The sequence below is a fragment of the Rhinoderma darwinii genome, chromosome 4 (genome assembly GCF_050947455.1).
Source record: "Rhinoderma darwinii isolate aRhiDar2 chromosome 4, aRhiDar2.hap1, whole genome shotgun sequence".
Taxonomy (NCBI): domain Eukaryota; kingdom Metazoa; phylum Chordata; class Amphibia; order Anura; family Rhinodermatidae; genus Rhinoderma; species Rhinoderma darwinii.
Genome location: NC_134690.1, coordinates 156,142,071 through 156,158,750, shown reverse-complemented (window position 1 = coordinate 156,158,750; position 16,680 = coordinate 156,142,071). Strand labels below are relative to the sequence as shown.

Below are 16,680 nucleotides of genomic sequence, written 5' to 3'. Positions count from 1 at the left end.
CTTTTCTGCATCCAAATTGATGTGTTTTCATGCATAGATTAGTCACTTGGCCTTTTTTGAGGTATGGCTTTTGGCCACAATTCTTCCATGAAGACCACTTCTGGCTAGACTTCTTTGAACAGTAGATGGCTGTACCTGGGTCCCACTGGTTTCTACGAGTTCTGAGCTGATGGCACTGCTGGACATCTTCAGATTTCCAAGGAAAGTAAGCAAAATGTGTCCTTGATCTGGTGCACTAAGTTTCTTTGGCCAACCACTGCATCTACGGTCATCGACAATGCCTATTTCTTCGTGCTTCTTCAAAAGAGCTAGAACAGCACATCTTGAAACTCCAGTCTGCTTTGAAATCTTTTCCTGGGAGATACCTTGTTGATTAAGTATAACTACCTTGTATCTTGTTGCTGTGTTCTGTCTTGCCATGTTGAACCTATGACATGAAACTGTCTTCCAGCACCTCACCTTTGTGGCAGTCCAATGTGCCAAAGCAGATTGGGCCAACTCAGCAGCTCTTCGAAGGGAAATGCTCCCGAAGGTAAGCATGACTCAGAGTGTGACCACAGTAAATGATAGAGGCTTCCAATGGCTTCCTCTCTGGGCCGGCAGGCTGAGGATTGTATGTTAGGCGTGCAACTGCAGATTTCGGTCCAATAAGACGATCTGACCCTCAAAATGTTCAGCGTGGCGCACTGAACAAAGAACGCCTCTAGTTTAGCACTGTAGGTTTACTTTAAGCCTGGATTATTCTGGAGGGCAGGCAATCCCAGCGGAGCTCAGCTGAAAAGCATACCATCTGTTGTAGTGCTTTACCATGCCCCTGACAATTTTTTTTTAATAAAGATTAAGTCCCTGATCACATTGCATTTGGGCCACGCAGTATATCTAAAATAAAGGTTAGTATAACAAACAAAAATCTACAAACATATACTGTAGGTTTCTATGCTTTGGGGCCAATATATAGCAGAAGTTTGTCCTTTTGAGGCATGATTATGTATTGGCATATATTTTGCATAGGTTTATGTCTATATATACTTTGGAGGTGAGAAATAGTGTGGTTTGTTAATGCCTTTTTTTTAAGAATAAAAGTCAATGGTCAGACAAATTCAAACATATTGCATATGGTTGCATTCATTTGCATAATACTTGCTTGGATCGTCTGAATAAAAAATACTAACAAAAAAAAGTGTCTGTTAAACAGATTCAAATGTTTACCAGCTAAATACTTTTTTGAATGCATTCTTTCAATGAAAGAAAAGAAACTTAAAGGGAACCTGTCACCAGCATTTCACCTATTGAACTTTACTTATCCCTCACTTGCCACTGCTATCAAAATTTAATTGCCGCTATCCCCTCTCCTAAACTCCTCCTCCGATCGTAAATAACGGTCTGCAAACATTTTGCTCTTTTTATCATAATAATCTGGTATCCCTTTGTGCGCACACAGCAGAAGGGTATATCAATGCACAAGTGCAGGATTTTGTGTGCTGGGGGAAGGCAAGGAGCTGTCAATCAAAAGTAAGGAGGCGGGGTAAACTCGGACAGACGTGAGGAATGAAGATATGACTCTTTTCAAACGAAGATATGACTCTTTTATGCTCATTAACATATGGTGTGGGAACACTAAAAACTGAATACTAAAAATACAGAGCCGACTAAGAAGACAATTATAGGTTATATAGAAATGATTTTTCACCTGCTACCACCTGGTATTGCTGCTGGTATAATAGGTGAAATGCTGGTGACAGGTTCCCTTTAAAGGTGTTTTCTGAGATATTTATATAAGTTTTAATATGGCTAAATCTTAAAAATAAAACAAATTGTAATATATTATATCCAGATGGGTGCATAAGTAGGTACACAGGGGGAGATTCTTCAGTCTAATTACAATGTTGTGAGGTAATTTTGGATGAAGAAACACAAGGATTCGGCATTATTAGAAAAATAACTTGTTCCGATGAAGCCAACTTCAAACTTTCATGTGCTGTTAATAGGCGCATCTGTGTTTATTACTCAACAGAAAACCCTCTTGGTACAATTGAAGAACAGTTGAATCCACCTGGGGTTACAGATTGGTCGGCCCCTTCATGTAAAGGGGTAATTGGACCCATCTTCTACAATACAAAGGTTACCTCAGACCTGTAGCTTAACATGCTCTAAGAACATGTAATACCACAATTGAAGTTGGAGCATGAACATGAACACTTCTATTTTCAGCAAGATGTAGCCCCTCACTATGCTTTAGTGCTGCATTATTTTTTGGATTAAAGATTACCCAATAAGTGGATAGGTAGACCAGAGATGGTTGAAGAGCCACCGCAATCACCAGACTTTACCCCGATGGACTTTTTCTTTTTCGGGAGATCTCATAGATAAGGTATATTCAAAAAAAACATGCACGGTTGATAACATGATTCAGTTTATAAAAGAAGCATGCCAAGAATTTAATACCAATAAAGAACAAAAACTTTGTGTCAAAGTGAGAGTGTAAAAACTAGATTACAGCAATGTGTAAATAGTGAGGGACGCCAAGTTCAGCATATAAAAGATTGTACTTAGTTGTTTTATTATTCTATAAAATACTATTTAGGCTGAGTTCACAGAGTTTTTTTGCAGGAGGAGAATCTGCCTCAAAATTCCGTTTTTCGCAGCGTTTTTCGCCCGCGGCCATTGAGCGACGCGGGCATAAAATGCCACGAAATACCCTTTCTCTGCCTCCCATTGATGTCAATGGGAGGTCAGAGGGGTAAACGCCCGAAGATAGGGCATGTCCCTTCTTTCTCCCGCAAGCCGGTTTTCCCTCTCGCAGGAAAAAAAACGCCTCCGCCTCCTATTGAAATCAATGGGAGGCATTTTCGGACGTTTTTTGGCGCATTTTGAGGCGCGGTTTCCACGCCAAAAAACGTATAAAAAAACTCAGTGTGAACTGGCCCTTAAACTGTATACCTACTTTAGCACCCCCCTGTATAATAATATATAATATATACCTTAGCTGTGCTGCTCACACACCGCCTATATTTGCCTATCCTTTCTGTTTACAATCCATATGTAATGCTCGACCACCGCTCCATTCAATGACCTCCTCACTGCGGTTGAGAAGTGAGGAGAAACAGGGTTCAGCACCCACATACTCACGATTGGCGGTGGTCCCAGCGGTGGGTTCCCCCAGCGATCAGAAAATTATTACTTATCCTATGGATAGGTCATATTTTTTGATTCTGGGGTAACCTCTTTAATGTATATAATGTTTATATTATTTTTTTGTTCATGTTATGGGGTAGCCATCTTGCCTGAGCTGCTGCTCTGAGCTCTGTACAGCAGTTCACAGATTTGCTTTACAAAATCCACATGGACATAAGAATCCTCAGTTAGGGTATGTGCACACGTAAACTGCATTTACGTCTGAAATTACGGAGCTGTTTTCAGGAGAAAACAGCTCCGTAATTGCAGACGTAATTGCTCGTCCTCGCATTTTGTGAGGCGTCATTGACGGCCGTAATTTAGAGCTGTTCTTCATTGAATTCAATGAAAAACGGCTCAAATTACGTCCAAAGAAGTGTCCTGCACTTCTTTGACGAGGCAGTCATTTTACGCGTCGTCTTTTGACAGCTGTCAAATGACGACGCGTAAATTACAGGTCGTCTGCACAGTACATCGGCAAACCCATTCAAATGAATGGGCAGATGTTTGCCGACGTATTGGAGCCGTATTTTCAGGCGTAAATCGAGGCATAATACGCCTCGTTTACGCCTGAAAATAGGTCGTGTGAACCCAGCCTTAGAAAGCGATCTGTTGATTTGACATGTACAGAGGTCACTGTGCAGGGAGAAGGAGGGGAGATGTCCATTACCTATTGACAGTGTTGTGTCCTGTGTTATCTGCTTTATTCTTTATACTAGCGATAATAGTTTTATAATACCTTTCTTCAAATCCGCCTCTGATGATAATGAGATGACTACAATGTTTGATGATTTTTTTAATTAGTTACATGAAAAAAACAAAAACTTGCATGTGACTTTGTTGCAGTTTCCTGAATAACGGGAGGCCGAGAGCGCTACTGTGCAGGGAATAAGCTGAAGGGACTTACTCGTTCCTCTAATGTGAACACTAGCATGTCGGTTGCCTACCGTTTCTCTAAGCAATACAGCATCTGCTTCTTGGAGTGTACACGGGGCGCAGCAAGCCCATACATTCCATTCAGGTTTCCAGTAAAAGAAAAGCCAGAGCAATCCAAAGGAAAATATATAACCAGCAATGCAAAGGGCTTTCTGCCACAGAACTGTTCTATATCCAAATATTTCCTGTATGAAAGAGAAAAAACAAACATTATTTGCTTTATAGATCTCATTAAATACCATTTAAAATTATATTTCTTATTGAAATCCATGTGGCAGTGTAGTTTACGGGAAGACAATTACTGTTATTTATGGGTTAACGGCTATAACTTTTTTTTTTTTCCATCAACAAGGCTTGTTTTTTGAAGGACGAGTTGTAGTTTTTATTGCCATCATTTTGGGAAACATATAATTTATTGGTTACTCTTTATAAACTGGTTTAGTGAGGGGATGGAATAAAAACAGCAATTCTGCCACGCTTTTTTTGCGCTTTTCTTTTACGCCATGCGCCGTGTGGTATAAATAATGTCATATTTTTATTCTATGGATTAATAGGCTTACAGTGGAATCCAAATTTATGTAATTTTCTTATGTTTTACTACTTTTGCTGAATAAAAACATGTTTTATCTAAAAAAAAAATTTGTATCGCTATATTCCGAGACCCACAACTTTTTTATTTTTCTGTCGACATAGCTGTATGAAGACTTGTTTTTGTTTTTTTGCGGGCCCTGTTGGTAGGGTTTTTTTTTTATACCATTTTAGCTGAAAAGTATTTTATTGTTTGACTTTCAGAATTTTTTTTACAAAAGGAAAGAGGAAAAAAATCTCCACCATTGTTTTTTAATTTTTTTCTTAACACCATATGCAATAGGATATAATTAATCTGTTATCGTTTTCCTACAGGTCATTACGATTATGATCCTAACTTTACTCTTTTTTTGTCCCACTAGACTAGAAGCTGCAATCTTTTGATTGCTTGTATAATGCTTTGAAATACATATTATTCTAAATCATTATTGCGTATCAGTGTAAAACAAAATAATAGGCTTTCAACCGTGATAAACCTGAGGGCCTTTTTTACCCCCCTCCAACTGCCATGTTAACCCATAGAAACCCGAAGATTGTGTCGATTGGCGCCAATGGGCTAACAGAGGGAAACAACTGTCAAACAACTTAGATGATGTGGTCGTTCTTAACCATGGCATCTAAGGGGTTAAACTGCATTGGAACAGGAGTCCGGCTGAGTAAAATGATCAGTGGCAGTACCCACAAGATCCAAGTGACGTATATATAACTATTTCACAGTGGGAACTAGCACTCGCTTGTGACAGATACCACCAGTTAGTAACGAACAAGCAGCACTCCACATAAAAAATTGATTTATTTCACCAAAGGTTCACGCTTGTGACGGATGTATACGTCATGTAAGGGGTTAAATCGTTTTATTCTTTTAGGAATATTGCTTGAATTTATGAAACACATAGGGGAAGATGGATTAAGACTGCACCAGACTTAATAAAAACAAGCTAGAGTAGGTTGCGACAAATTTATTACGAGGCACACACCATTTAATAAATTTGTAGTTTCTTCAGCTATCCATGCGAGAGTGAATAAAATCGGATTATTTTTATGCTGGGCTGAAGGTGGCCACCCCCACTTTCGCTAAGCTCAACCAACTTTTTTTAAAGGTAACAAAAGCAGGGGAAGCGCCCCAAAAGTAACAATTCTTTTTTCCTTTTGGTCATTTGCAACATTCTTACGCATGAAAACTATCAAAGAAACATTGTTACATTCCCTCTAAATGACCATTCCTATTATGCAAAGGAGTCATGTGATTCCAGTGCTAGCTATAGTAAATTGATAAAGCAAGTTAATATATAAACTACTAATTATTGAACAAGGGAAGTTTCCAAGTGCATTGATGTCCACAGTAAATATGATAAAATACTTCCAAATGTTACGCACTTTTACTTCATTTAAAAAGGTACAACATTATTTTTTTAGGTCAGTGCTTCAAATCACTTTATATGACCATTTTAAGGTAAATAAAAAAAATATTTCTGCCTACAGTCACCACTAGAGGGAGTTCACTGCATAGTGCTTTATACAGATCTCCCCCTACAGGTTATTAACAGCTATAACCTTTTATTTTTTTGTCAACAAAGCTTTTTGAAAGATGAGTTGTAGTTTTTATTGCCACCATTTTATGGGTGCCACCCATAGCAGCATTTTATGGGTGCACACCCTGTGCACACCTATAGCAACTGCACAGCAAAACATGCCAGCATGTGGCACAAGAGGGATATCATAACCCTATAATAATCCTATCAAAGTAATTTGTCAGGTATGTACTGTATATACGCTGAGAAAGATAATACGAAAAGCCATTGTTGTCTGAAACGTGCAGATGAAATGGAGAAAAATTATAGGAATGGATTAGTTACAGCCTCAGATTTAGAAACCGAGAAACCAGAAGTAATTTTCTGCTTAAGATCATGTAGTGAAGTTTTAGAACCACAGCACCTGCACTTAGTGCTTTATGTAAGTACCTCCCAAAGCTTTTTATTTGGTTTCCCATGGATGATTTATCTAGAAAGCTATAAAAATAAATTGTTTTCAGTGAATCCTATTTTAAACTTGACAACCATGTTAAGGTTTTGCCACCACAGTTTATTTGGCTGTTACTGTCTCTCCCACAGAGTATAAGGCATCGTCCACATCTGCTCCAGGGTCATGTTCCGACGTTCCGTCTGAGCTTTCCGTGGGAACAAGACCCTGACTGACACAAACGGAAACCATAGGTTTCCGTTTCCATCACCATTGTTTTCAATAGTGACAAATCCATTGCCAATGGTTTGCGTTTGTCTCCGCTGTGCAAGGGTTCCGTAGTTTTGATGGAATCAATTGCGTAGTCGACTGAAAACAATGGTGATGGAAACGGAAAACTATGGTATCCATTTGTGTCTGTCAGGGCATTGAAAACTCTGGAATGTCAGAACAGAGCCCTAGCGCAGATGTGAACGAAGCCTAATAGAGAATGCCCACACATGGATCCGCATTCTCGGGATGGGGGAATTTCCATAAGACCCAATTGACAGACAACTTTTAAGCCAAAAAAGTAGGTTGGATCCAGTCTCAGCTTTTGTTATCAAAAAGTAAAACACCAAAATGCAAGGTGTCAACTGAGCCCTAAGGTAATTTGTGTTTATTATAGTTGGCATGCTTTGTCCTTATACAAACTGTTTTATGTAACCTGCTATTCACTGAACATTGGGTATTTACTTTTCTGGCAGTTCACAAAATATGTATTTCTCTGTATATCCAGGGTGGAATATTGGACTTTCCCTATGAATTAGGAACTCCTATAAATACAAATGTTGATGTTTTAATTTCAGACAAACCAAGCTTTTGGGGTTTACAGCTAACCTTTTCCTTGCAATCCTCTGAAGAAGAAGAAGAAGAAGAAGAAGAAGAAGAAGAATTACCTAAAGTGGCATGATTTTTACTGTATAATAGAATATGAAGATAAAATTAGTAACTTTTTAATATTACCTTTCTATTTAATAGTTGGTTGCATATATTAAAAGTGTCACTCTTGTTAATTTCAGAAATTTGTAAGTATTCAGAAATGAAAGGTTCTTTATTAATCAGTAAAATTGATATTTTGGTCTGGATCATTTTATTAAATATTCTATAAAGACATACTTGTCAGTTTTCTTCTTTGTTATGTTCCTGTAAAAGAGCAACAGGAATGGCTCCTGTCATTGGAACGTAGAAAACAAAGTTTACTATGGCTGGATCGACTCGTTTTTTTCAAACATTCACAGTACCCTCCTATAAATGCACTCAACATGACCACCCAAGTATATATACTTCCAGCAATAAACATCACTATGGAATGATCCACAAGAGACACACAGGAACCGCTCTGTCGACCCATCAGTTCAGCTGAACTGACGGAATCAGCTGAGAGAGAACTATACCGTTTCTATGTATACAGGATACATAAAAGCTGTATCATAAAAAGTAAAATAAATAAAAGTCAATTCAAAAAGTGCTTAAAAAAACCCATTGATTTAGGAAAAAAACAACAGCATTCAAAGGTGTACCTAGCCGTTAAATCTAGAGTTACATATACCAATGCACAAGAGCTGCTTCTTCAGTTGCCATAGAACTGAACATATAAAATGCAATGCCATAGTGCAGGTATACAGAGAAAGCATTTTATGAGACAGAACATGACAAGCAATTGGAAAGTAGTTGCGGAAAGTTTACCATCTCATTGTCCTGTCCTTTATTAAGCAGTGCTCTGGAGTCATCCTGCACGAGTATCCCCATAGTCCTGTGACAAGTTTCACAACGTTCTTCAGTGTGTTGTTCTCTTCACAATCACAGTGCCGGCAAATAGACACTCTCATTACCCTTCAGGTAATGATTCAGAATACTGGGGTGTTTCTTGAATTTAACAATTGCATAATCTTTATTTGAATAAGAATTATCATACAGCCTTTACAATATTTGTAATATGACAGCTGCGTTATTGTCCTTATTGCGTTAGTCACTTATTGTGTACAAACTGACTTGATCACAGAGATGTATTTCTTACTTCACACTGCAAGCTAACCATGTTCATCATTACTATTAATTGTAGATGCATGAACATTCAAGTTTATTCTGCATTGGTACTGTGGATAATAATACTGCATGACACCTTAGTTATACAATTAAGTGTGCATTCTTATATTCCTGTGAACAGGAACTGTTATTTATTAAAGATGTTTTCGGTTAGTGGCTGTACCTGGCACGGCCACGATAAATGGTACTTCGTGGCCCTTTCAGTCAGCTTATTGATGAGAGTGCCGGAAGTCGGACCCCCACTTATCTGATATTGATGGGCTATCCTAAAAGGTGTTGGGCATCCCGCCTGATCTAATAGTACAGGCATAACTAATAGGATACTAGTGCCCTCCGGGTAGACCGATTATTTCTGGAATAGGGGGTATATGTGAACTTTCATGCAGGTTTATTGATTTTATCTTAGACCACACGTTGACACTCTCCCTTCTTATATTCGGGATTCTACGGATATTTTGTTATCTCTGGAGGGTTTAAAACTTGAACAAGGCATGTATATCATCACTAGTGACGTTGAGTCCCTTTACACCTCTATTCATCATAATCATGGTCTACGGGCGTGTAGATTTTTCTTACAGACTGGTAATTTAGCCCCTAATCCTATTGAACATGTCCTTGAATTACTGGAATTTGTGCTTTGTCACAATTTCTTTGTTTTCAAGGATAAATACTATCTTCAGAGTCGTGGTACGGCCGTGTTTGCTACATGTTCTCCATCATACGCAAACTTATTCATGGGTTTTTGTGAACGGCAGATAATATTGTGTGAACAAAACCCTTATGAGCTATCCATGTTGTCTTGGAGACGATTTATAGATGACGTGCTTTTTGTATGGCAGGGTAGTGAGCAGGATCTCAAACTGTTTCTGGATTATCTAAAAAGGAATGATATGAATCTCAAACTTGTGAGTAAATATAGTCACACACAGATGGTCTTTTTAGACCTGAGAATCATGATTGAATCCGATGGTCGGGTAGTCACGGATATTTTCAGAAAAAGTACCTCCGTAAATTCCTATTTGATGGCTGACTCCTCCCATCCAAGGCATGTCATTAGAGCCTATGCCACGAGGGCAGTTTGTGCATACAAGACATATCTGCTCTTCTGATGAATGTTTTGAAAATCGATCTAAATATCTAACGAAGAGATTTCTCAAGAGAGGTTATGATAAAGTCCATGTTAATCAGGACTATGAATATGCACAGACTTTTAAACGAAACAATCTTTTGAAACCTAGATCAAAAAATCGATCCGACAGTAATGTGGTAAGATTTATTTCCAGGTATAATAAGGAATGGAATGTTATCTGTGATATTTTTCGGAAACATTGGTCTATACTGCATATGGACAAACGTCAGTATAAGATATTGAACCAAGGCCCAGCCATGACACCTAGTCGGAGTCCTAATTTACGAGATATGGTAGTTTGGAGTCACTATGTACCCCCAATAAATAATAAGTATATATTTGGATCTAATGGACCCAAGTGGGTTAATGTGTCCTGTGGATCCTGTGGTGCATGTCAAGTGATGGAGAGAACTAATTCTTTTTCAGGGTCGGATTGTATCAAATCATACAAGATTTTGCATTTTATCAATTGTAATGTTAGGAATGTGATCTATCACACGCACTGTCCTTGTAACAAAATCTATGTGAGGATGACCACAAGGGAACTCAATGTGCGCGTGATGGAACACTTCCGTGACATCAAAGGGATCACTCATAGTGATTGCGAGCAGGGATTTAGTGATAGAAGTAAGGCCCTTGCTAGGTATTTCAGGGACTACCATGGCAGAAATTGGAGGTTGCTTAAGGTTAAGGGGATAGACCGTATTTACAAAGGAAATTGTGGTGGTGATATCTTTAAAGAATATTTTGCGGAAGGAGATGAAGTGGATTGTGACACTTGACACAATGTCCCCAAAGGGTCTAAATGAATCGCAAAGCTTTGCATCTTTTCTATAAGTATTGTTCTATGTGTTATTATTTTTAATATTTGCTATTGTTTGACAGATCCTGGTTGATTGACTTTGATGTAGATACTGGTACTAGCTATATTTGAGGATTCTAATGAAATAATGAAAAAATAAAAAATGGAGAAGAAAGGCGAAAAAATAATTAAGAAAGAAAATGAACCCCTTCCCGCAAATGGGCGTTACTGTGCTTCCTTTTTAGTGGGTCACTCCCGCAAATGGGCGTACAGTAACGCCCTGAGGATGAAGCGGGCACAGGAGCTATGCACGATTCATCCTCAGCGGGTGTCGGCTGTAATATACAGCTGACATCCCGCTGCAGCGGTGGCGATCCCAATTCTCTCCGATCGCTGCCGTTTAACCCCTCAAATGCCGCTGTCAGTAGCGACAGCGGCATTTAAGTGATTGACACAGAGGGAGGGGGCTCCCTCTGTACCCCATTGGCCCCCCGCAATAAATTGTGGGGTGCTGATGGTTGCAATGGCAACCGGGAAGCCTAGCAACAACTTCCTGGTTGCCAGGTATGGGAGCCTATTAGGTCCTGCTCGAGGCAGGACATAATGGGCTCAACTGTCAGTTGTAAAATGACAGTTACAATACACTGCACTACACAAGTACATACATAAGTAGTGCAGTGTATTGTACTGGGGATCAGAAGATCAGATCTCCCAGTCCCCTGGTAAGTGTAAAATAAAAAGTGAAAAAAATGTAAAAAAAAAAAGTTTTAGATAAATAAATAAATAAAAAGTTTTAAATATTAAAAACAATAATTGCCTGGTTTCCCTGATCAAGCCCTTTATAATTAGAAAAAAATGGAAAAAGAGACAAAATATGTATCGCCGCGTTTGTATCTGCGTGACCTATAAAAATATCATATTATTTATCCCGCACGGTGAACACCGTAAAAAAAAATACAATAAAGAACAATGGTCACGTTGTTTCTACATTTTTTTAATGAAAAGTGATCAAAAAGTTGCACGTACCCAAACATGGTACCAATAAAAACTACAGTTTGTAACGCAAAAAACAAGTCCTAACACAGGTCCGTCAACAAAAAAATTAAAAAGTTATGGCTCCCAGGATATGGAGACACTAAAACATTTTATTTAGAAAAAAGTGTTTTTAGTGTGTAAAAGTTGTAAAACATATAAAAGCTACATAAATTTGGTATTGCCATAATCGTATCAAACCGCAGAATAAAGTAAACATGTTGTTTTTGCTGCACAGAGAACGGCGTTAAAAATTGCTAAAAAAAACGGCGAGAGAATTTCTGTTTTTTGGTCTTCTCACCTCCCTAAAAATGTAATAAAAACTGATCAAATTATCACATGTACTAATGATACTAATAAAAATGACAGCTCGTCCCATGAAAATCAAGCACTCACACAGCTCGTCAACGGAAAAATAAAAAGTTATGACTCTCTGAACGCAATAATGCAAAGCAACGGCCCAGACTAATTTATATGTGCAGCAGTTCTTCACCTAAAACCCCACGTCATCATTTACTAGCCCCAACTGGTAGACCCTGTAAATGTAGCGAAAAACTATGACATTTTGGGGTCTGTGCTACATATGGGGCTAGTGAAGAAGTCAAAGATTGGGCAATGCTGGAGTGCGGACATTTTGTACAATACCACGGACACCCTTAGGAAGTGCAACTCCTGCACCCAAAAATCAGGCCTGTGCATGAAGGATTGGTTCAAAGCATACGTCACTATCCATGGATAATTAATTTTATTATTAATTTACCCCATTATTACATCATCCTATTATGACCTAATGCACTCCGCCAATCTTACATATACCCTGATGTACTCCGCCCAGCTTATATATACCATGATGTACTCCGCACAGCTTACATATGCCCCCACTTTATAAACTGAAACACCAGTAAAACACTAAACAAAACTACCACCAAGCAAAATCTGTGCTCCAAAAGCCAAATGGCGCTCTTTCTGGGCCTGGCAGTGTGCCCAAACAGCAGTTTATGATCACATATGGGGTATTACTGTACTCTGGAGAACTGCTTAACAATTTATGGGGTGTGTCTCCAGTGGTACAAGCTGGGCACAACACATTGGGCACTATAATAGCATATCTGTGGAAAATGGCAATTTTCAATCTGCAACATCCAGTGTGCACTAATTTCTGCAAAACCTTTGGGGTCAAAATGCTCACTGATTAGGTCCTTCCAGGGCGTTGCAAACGCGTCATGGCACCGAAAACCATTCCAGTAAAATCAGCATTCCAAAATCCAAATGGAGCTCCTTCCCTTCTGACCACTGCCGTGGGTCCAAACAGCAGTTTATTACCACATATGGGGTATTTCCGTAATCGGGAGAAATTGCTGTACAAATGTTGGTGTGCTTTTTCTTCTTTATTCCTTGCAAAAATTTGAAAATTCTAAGTTTTTCCAGATTTTCATTTTCACAGACTAATTCGAATAATTTTAGCAAAAAACCTGTGGGGACAAAATGCTAACTATACCCATAGATAAATTCCCTGAGGGGTGTAGTTTCAAAAATGGGGTCACTTTTGGGGGTTTCCACTGTTTTGGCACCACAAGACCTCTTCAAACCTGACAAGGTGCCTAAAATATATTCTAAAAGGAGGCCCCAAAATCCACTAGGTGCTCCTTTGCTTCTGAGGCCTGTGCTTCAGACCATTAGCACACTATTTCTAAAAACTGCAGAATCTGGGCAATAAATATTGAGATGCATTTCTTGGGTAAAACCGTCCGTGTTACAGAAAATTATTACAAATTAATTTTGTCAAAAAAGTGAAATTTTAAAATTTCTCCTCTACTTTCCTTCAATTCCTGTAAAATGCCTAAAGGGTCGAAACACTTTCTGAATGCTGTTTTGAATACTTTGAGAGGTGCAGTTTTCAAAATGGGGTGTTTTATGGGGGTTTCTAATATATAGGGCCTTCAAAACCACTTCAGAACGGAACTCATCCCTGAAAAAAATAGCCTTTTGAAATGTTCTTAAAAATTTGAGAAATAGCTCTAAAGCCTTGTAACGTCCAGGAAAAATAAAAGGATGTTCAAAAAATGATGCAAGCATATAGTAGACATATGGGAAATGTTAATTAGTAACTATTTTGTGTGGTATTACTATTTGTTTTACAAGCAGATACATTTAAAATGACAAAAATCATAATTTCTTCAAATTTTCTCAAAATTTTGGTGTTTTTCACAAATAAGCAATGAATTTATCGACCAAATTTTTTCACTAACCTAAAGTACAATATGTCACGAGAAAACAATCTCAGAATCACTTGGATAGGTAAAAGCATTCCGAAGTTATTACCGCATAAAGTGACACATGTCAGATTTGAAGAAATGGGTCTGGTCCTGAAGGCCAAAATGTGCTTGGTCCTGAAGAGGTTAAAGAGGAGGAGGGAGGTATGGGGAGGGGTGGCAAGAATAATAAATATTGATAAACTAAATGGTTATGTATTTAATTGATGGTATTTTGATAATTATTTATGAATATGGAGGATATTTGTTTTTAATTGTTCTCCATAATGCTTTACATCACATGGTTTTGTGGCACTTAGATATATTTTTATATATATCTTTAATAGTATTTTCACCAATTTAGTATGGCTTTTACACATTAGAAATTTATTATTATATTATTTTAGTTATTGATTATGTATTTATATTCTTTATTACTTTTTAATTAATTTGGTAATATGATGAATTTATTTTCATAATAGTAATATTATAATTTAGTTTTTTTTGCACTTTTTGCACTTTATGAATCCGCTCTTTATTGTCCTAGTGTGCGCATGGTCTGTCTTCCTGGCAATTGTCAAATTTTCTGGCATCAGGTTTTGGTCGCCTGTTCTGTATCGCTGTGCGATTGGACCCTCGTATGGTGGATGGCTCGGGCTTCCGTCCTGTTTGCTGGCATTTTTTGGCTCATGTTGGGAATCATTTCATGTTCACTTTGTTTTTTTTTCAACTCTTTAGGTTATTTTTGTATAAAAAACAATGGTAGCCTTCTTAAATTACCTTTACACTTGTACATGTTTTTCACATGCATAAATATAAATATGTATTATTAAATTTTTGGTTTAATGTAGTGGTGTAGTGATTGGCAATTGAACAATGGCGCTATTTTTGGGGTTTCTTGTTCCCCAACTCTTATTTATTATTTTATATATATTTTTATATTTATATATTATATTTTGTATTTATATTTCTTTATTTTACTTTTTATTTTTATTATTATTCATACCACAAATTATTTAACTTTTTCAACCCCCCCTTTTTTTCTTTTGGAGATTTATTTTTTGGGTCTATTATAATATTTTGTCTTTTTCTCCCTGATAGATATACTGGTTCAGTACCATGGCATGGATCGGTTGTTATTTTGTACGAATATATTATCTTTTTCTAAAAACATTTTAAGAATAAAAATTCTATGCATCGATTATACTTACAGCGATCGTGCGCATGCGTGTTGCTGTACTCTTCTGCCGCAGACCGGAAGTTGTCATACTATTGGCGGACATCACTTATGGGCAATACTGCATGTAGCGATGGGCAGCACTGACACTGATGGAGTGATGTATGTTGTGGACGTGATACGGCATGCGCCATTGGCTATCGCTCTCTCCATTTAATATTTAAACCAGGATTTTGAGTAGCACGTTCACCTCCTGACGAAAATTGCGAAACGCGCGTCGAGGTGTGTTTCTCCTGGTGTAAGGTCCAACCACCATCATGTCTTCCACAGGTATACTTACTTGCAATTGTTTATATTTTTGAGGATTACTGCCTTGAGTACTATACAGGCGTGGGTTATTATTATTATTTATTTTTTGATTAACTGCCCGTGCTTGTAACTATTGTTATCTGTAGATCAACTATGAATTATGACTATGATGGTGTTACACCTGGTTGATTTTGTATTAATGTTCTTTATATGTCTGTAGTACATATTTGTTGGGGGGTTATGTTTGTGCAATTGTGAACTAATAAAATTTAAATTATATTTATTGATTAAATAAATGTGCATTTTTTGAGACATTAATTTCTGGTTTATTATATATTGACATTGTTATGTCTTGACCATTTAAATAGCTAAAGATATATATACAGTGAAGGAAATAAGTATTTGATCCCTTGCTGATTTTGTAAGTTTGCCCACTGTCAAAGACATGAAGAGTCTAGAATTTTTAGGCTAGGTTAATTTTACCAGTGAGAGATAGATTATATAAAAAAAAAAAACAGAAAATCACATTGTCAAAATTATATATATTTATTTGCATTGTGCACAGAGAAATAAGTTTTTTGATCACTTTGGCAAACAAGACTTAATACTTGGTGGCAAAACCCTTGTTGGCAAGCACAGCAGTCAGACATTTTTTGTCGTTGATGATGAGGTTTGCACACATGTTAGATGGAATTTTGGCCCACTCCTCTTTTGCAGATCATCTGTAAATCATTACGATTTTGAGGCTGTCGCTTGGCTACTCGGATCTTCAGCTCCCTCCATAAGTTTTCGATGGGATTAAGGTCTGGAGACTGGCTAGGCCACTCCATGACCTTAATGTGCTTCTTTTTGAGCCACTCCTTTGTTGCCTTGACTGTATGTTTCGGGTCATTGTCGTGCTGGAAGACCCAGCCACGAGCCATTTTTAATGTCCTGGTGGAGGGAAGGAAGTTGTCACTCAGGATTTGACGGTACATGGCTCCATCCATTCTCCCATTGATGCGGTGAAGTAGTCCTGTGCCCTTAGCAGAGAAACTCCCCCAAAACATAATGTTTCCACCTCCATGCTTGACAGTGGGGACGGTGTTCTTTGGGTCATAGGCAGCATTTCTCTTCCTCGAAACACGGTGAGTTGAGTTAATGCCAAAGAGCTCAATTTTAGTCTCATCTGACCACAACACCTTCTCCCAATCACTCTCAGAATCATCCAGATGTTCATTTGCAAACTTCAGAC

The 16,680-nt window shown here is 37.9% G+C and overlaps 1 pseudogene; it reads right to left on the bottom strand.

The window, feature by feature from the left end:
* Positions 1 to 8,448, bottom strand: part of LOC142759516 (putative cation-transporting ATPase 13A4) — a 127,560-nt pseudogene extending 119,112 nt beyond the window's left edge.
* Positions 8,449 to 16,680: the final 8,232 nt, after the last annotated feature.